We start from the raw sequence: 6,082 nt of genomic DNA, 5'->3' as shown, positions 1-6,082 counted from the left end.
TTTTTTTATTTGTCGCAAGTGATCATGAAGAAAATGTTACTCAGTGTGTGAGATGATTTAACTCGAAGAGAAAGGTGGTTTTTCTTTTAATTTTAATACTTGACGACAATTTGCTTCTTTTATTTTTTTATTCGTTTCATTGTTCGTAACTGATCTCCGAAGAGTTTCGAAGAAGAAACGCACAGAATATTTTCTTCTATTTTTAATTCAAAATATTTTCTTCTAATTTTAATTACTCGACGACAATTTGTTTCTTTTATTTTTTTATTCTTTTCATTGTTCGTAACTGATCTCGAAGAATTCCACGAAGAAACGTACAAAATATTGTATACCCAGTGTGTAAAATAATTTAACTCGGAAGAAGCTTGGTTTTTCTTTTAATTTTAATACTCGACGACAATTTGCTTGTTTTATTTTTTTATTCTTTTCATAGTTCGTAACTGATCTCGAAGAATTCCACGAAGAAACGTACAAAATATTGTACACTCAGTGTGTAAAATAATTTAACTCGGAAGAAGTTTGTTTTTCTTTTAATTTTAATACTCGACGACAATTTGCTCCTTTTATTTTTTTATTCTTTTCATTGTTCGTAACTGATCTCAAAGAGTTCCGCGAAGAAACGCACAGAATATTTTCTTCTATCTTTAATTCAAAATATTTTCTTCTAGTTTCTCTTCTAATTTTAATACTTGACGACAACTTGCTCCTTTTATTTTTTTTTTTTTTATCATTCATGACTGATCTCGGAGAGTTCCGCGAAGAAACGCACAAAATATTGTGCGCTCAGTGTGTAAAATAATTGAACTCGAAAAAGAAGCCTACTTCTCTTTCGTAGTTTTAATACTTGACGACAACTTGCTTGTTTTATTTTATTTTATTTCTTTTTTAATCATTCGTGACTGATCTCGAAGAGTTCATGAAAAAAATATTGTGCGCTCGATCAAAATTGAAACGCCCAACTGAAATAAAAATCGCAAAGAGCAAATCTCTCGAGAATGAAACACTAGACGCGCGAGTTTCAAACTCGCGACTCCCTCCGCGGAGAGAGACGCTGATTTATTCCATTCTCCAAACAATACAACACCCATCATTCACCGACCCTCGTCAAGTTCCGCTCCATTGCTCCCTATATAGTTCTATCAACGCTCCTCTCCCATAACCAACCTGCGTACGAGCGTTTCTCATACGTGAAACGAAAACAACGACTTCTCTCAGTTCGCCAGGCATCTGTGCCATCGGCTTAAATCGACAAGACGTGGATCTATCAGCCAGGCGTATGTATGCGTTAAGACACGCGAGCGTTACGTAGTCAATAGTCATGGAGCATAATTGCGTTTTAATAGCACGGACAGGCCAATTGGAGAACCAATGGGTCGGCTAGAAGCTGAGAGCAGCGATAAAACGTGTACGAGACTCGCGATACTACGCTCTAACGATCGACTTTCCGATTTACGACGACGACGAGGCTGAAGGATTCGAGTGACCATTTAACTACGTTCAATCAAATTGAAGATCTAACGTAGGCAACCTGGGTCATTTACGTGTCCCGAGTAAAATTTTGTGGATGAGTCGGCGGTAGAGCTTTGAGGTGAGGAATCTGAAATTTTTCTATCTTTCAATTTATTCTTTGAAAACCTAAAACAACGGAAGGTCTTCCAAAATCTCTTCTTACATCAATGACACAATTTTCTTATTGGCTATGCTTGTCGATCGAGTTAGAGAAAGAGTCGATGTTGGTCGATTGTGCAACTGTTTCTGATGATAAGCGTGATATTTAAATTAATTTATTTAATTTAATTTAATCACCGAGTGGCACAATTAGTCATGGTTGTACACACAGGCGACCGTAGTAATTTGTTTCGCATTCTATAATAAATCCTCCGCGAGACAAGTAATAAAATTGAACGGTACGAAGAGTTCCAAATTTAATTTAATTAAATTCTAATTTAATTTGATTCTAAATTGTTACGAACTGCGAACTGTAGACTGTATTTACTGTGTATTTACACTGAGTATTTTCGCATTTTTAAAAATGTCCATTTGAAAACATGGAACTTGCTCGTGTTACTGTTAATATAAAATCCAAGTTTCACGGTTCATTATGGATATTAAATATCTGTTTGATGTTAGAAATATCTGTGCAAATTTCATTGCTTGATGGATACTAAATATAATTTAATTGGAAATATTCTCGCAAACTCACGTTTTAAAAATGGAACTTGCATTACCTATCATTGTAATATTAAATAATAGGTAAAATCTAAGTTTCATTATTTATTCATGATAGATATTGCAATAAATATTAAATATTAATTGTTAGAGATATTTAATATTATCCTAAAAATCAATGAACTGCATATGGACCAAATGGACCAAATGGACAAAACCTAAAATCCAAGTTCCATTATTCGTTACAGATATTTAACGTTAACGTTATTCATTATAATACTACAGATGTTTAATATCGTAAACGATACGTAATGATTATCGTAAACATATGTAAACGATTATTATTTTTACGCATTTGTAAAAAAAATTTGTAGCTTCGTACATGTCACAAGTACTACAGTAGATATCTCGCGTACAATTTAATTCAGTTAATCAGCAACGATCTAACACGTAATTACACATAATTTCAATTGTATGATATTTTTAACAAATTCAGAAATTTATTCAATATTGAATCTAAAAATAAAATGAAACGTTAATGAAACAATGATAATTATAAATAATATAATAAAATTATTAAATGAAACTAAATTATCTGATTATATAGTATCGCGAGTGATCAAACTCTGAGAAACAATTCGCCCGTGAATGGTGTAACGCTCGATCACAGTCCCTGCTTCGGCGTTCGGATCGCTCAATCTCCTTAATACGCGAATTAGCATTAGATCGCGTGCAATTGCGCAACGATCTTGCTTTCTAATTTCACCCGATAAGGGTCGAGGAGTTGCCAAGGCAGGGCTACACTTCAAAAAGCTTTCACTTGACTGACATTCTCGTAACCACTGCCGCGAGGTCGATTAAGAAGTGACAAGCGAGATAAGAACAACACGCCACACGCGCGTTTGTGCTCCCCTTCTCCACTCGAGAAAGCTTTTTATTGCCACTCAAGTGTCTTTCATCCATTCTCTCCGTACTCTTCTGGCCACAAATTCACGATACGATAATTCGTAGAAAGAAAATTCTAGAGCTCTCTCTCTCTCTCTCTCTCTCTCTCGTAGAGCTGACTGAAAAAAGCTCCAGCTAAAACGCAACACTTTTGCTCGCGCGAAACTTCGCGGAAACCGTTCTTTTTTTTTTTTTTTTTTTTTATTGTAGTCGGAGGTTCCATTTGCCCGGGCGCGTTGAAATATGGATGAATCCCTTAAGAAACGCAGCGCGCCGGCGGAAGGGACGCTCTTTCATGAATAGTTATTCAACGAAATGTCGAGGAAGCGAAGCCCCGCGGGCTACCTCGCCCAACTGCACGCGCCCTTGTCGAAAAATTTGCCCCACCATCGACCACCATGTGCGTTCTGCGGCGAACGCGAAGCTTTTCGTCGTGAAATCGACTTTTTATCAAACACACTCGCTTTTACTATCGGCGCGTGCGTCAATAAGAGAAGCGAGTTATATCTTTTTCGCATTTTTTAGGGATTTCTTAATTTCTTCTAATTAGGTTCTCGAACAAGAAACGACTCGATACTGTAGTAAAGTAATATATTTTAAATATTTATGTTCGAGTATTTTTCGTTTATTTTTATTTCAAAAAATTATAAATATATATATTATATTTATATTATAATTATATGCATATTTATATTATATTTATATTGCATTATAATTATTTATACTATATTTATGTTACAATCGAAAAATTTACATCAACAGACTTTAAATTAATCCATCGTTTTATCTTCAATTTCTTATTAACTAAGATTAGCATTGAATTTCGAACGATTTCTATTGATCCAAGGACGTATTAATTTCACGATTTCTATTCCTTCAGATAGATCACAACACTCGGAGGATACTAATCGTGTGAGAAACGATATATCCATTAAAATCGAGGTATTTCTTCTCAACTGCGTAATTTTCAGCGACAAGGACGCTACACGCATATACCGAAACGAAAAGCTGGCATGTAAAAAAAAAGAGGGGGGGGGGGGGGGGGGAACGACAGTTTTATTTGAACAAAAAAATACAGACAGCGGATACAGACACGAAATATCAATCGAGATATCAAATTTTTAACGACCGTGTACACGTGAAAAATTCGGAATCTGGAGAGTGGTGGGAGGAAAAAGCATCGAACACCTGCGAACGATATTTTCAAGAAACTGGACATCGCACCGTTCCCGGCGATTTCTCTCAATTAATAGAACCCGCGCGCGCGCAAAAAAAAAAAAAAAAAAAAAAAAAAAAAAAGAGAAAAACAACACGAGGAACATAACGCGCAACCAGCGTCATTCATTTATCACGTTATCCAGCTGCGTTCTTTTCCCAAAACAAACATAAATCGAATAGTTTGAAGGGTTATCTGGATTCGGACAAACACAAACAGCCAACCGCGAAAATATTCATAACGTTCAATCGGGAATAAACATTTTACGATTAATTTTTTTTTAAACTCGAATTAATTCGTCGACGAATAAAATTCCCAGCGAAAAAGTGATAAATTTTCTCCGGGAATTTTTTAACTGAGAGCTTTTATTTGTGTACGATATATATATATATATATATATGAACTTCTGTTCTTTCGAATATTGCACGTTATCAGAACAGACCGTCATCTCATTCAGTAGACATTAAAATATAGAACACAGTAGTATGAAATAAAATAAGCTGCAAATTATTAGAAATTATTAGAATGGCCGTAAATTTTCCACGTATATTCACGTGTTTATATATGCGAAACATTGTGAGAAACATTGCAATTGACACGACGAATGCGAATACAAATGTACAAAAGAAATACGCGAATGACGAAATTTCATAGCACGTTTATATGTTTTACATACGTTATATAGTTTACATATACGTAATTAAATACGTAATTATATACTTAATTACATACTTAATTAAATACGTAATATATTTAATAATAATATATTCTATAATATTTTACATCATCAACCCTTTACGTTCCTTAAACTGATCGCGAGACCGAAGTACAAAAATTAAAGATTAACATGAACATTAAAAACACGGAAATATCAACTAGTGAATCAGCTATTAATATTTTACGATATGAATGATTAATAAATAAACTACATAACATGACAAGTCAGCTAATATCACAATCTACAGATGCGAAATCGAAGTAATGAAGATGTAAGGGCCCTAACAGGGTTTGTTCGGTCTTACCGAACACAATGAGAGTCAAAATGTGATGCGACAAATAAATTCATCGAGCCAAGGATAATAAACTCCTGTCTTGTAACTTTTTCTACGGCAGGGACCTCCCGCGACCGTATTTCATATTTCGAACTGAACATTTCCGTATTGTAGTTATTAGTATCATATTTGACTCTTAATTCCAAGGCTCGATGAGTTTCTTTATCGCATCGGTCCCCACCATAAACAGGACACTAATAAACCGGCAGGACACGCAAGATAGAACCGTTAGTTCCAAGAAGCAATTGTCAAATTTACTTCTTGGAACTGACCCTGAAAATGTTTGGAAAAACCCAATCCTGTGATCGGAAAGGAAACAAAGAGGGCTCGGATATATAAGAGCCGACTCCGAAACAAAATAGAACAGTTTCCGGATCATATAACGAGAACCACCCCAACCCTCTCATAGCTACCATCTCACTGGAAAATATAACACTCATGACATTCCTTTAAAAATTAAAACAAGATTACCAAAACATGCACTAGATTAAGGAAACAAAACACACCCAACTCATTCTCACTGATCATGAAACGCAGGTTTTTTTGAAAATTTTCTCCTGCAGTACGAACAAACACAGAAAATAAACAACCAACCCGTTCAAGATACCATTGAATTAAAACCTAACTAACATTATTAAATGCAGGTACAGGGATCCAAGGAAACCCCAGGGACTGCAAGTAGGAAATAACCAGCTAACAA

This window comes from Frieseomelitta varia, unplaced genomic scaffold, assembly GCF_011392965.1.
Source record: "Frieseomelitta varia isolate USP_RPSP 00005682 unplaced genomic scaffold, Fvar_1.2 scaffold_185, whole genome shotgun sequence".
Taxonomy (NCBI): domain Eukaryota; kingdom Metazoa; phylum Arthropoda; class Insecta; order Hymenoptera; family Apidae; genus Frieseomelitta; species Frieseomelitta varia.
Note: the sequence above shows the minus strand (reverse complement) of the source record.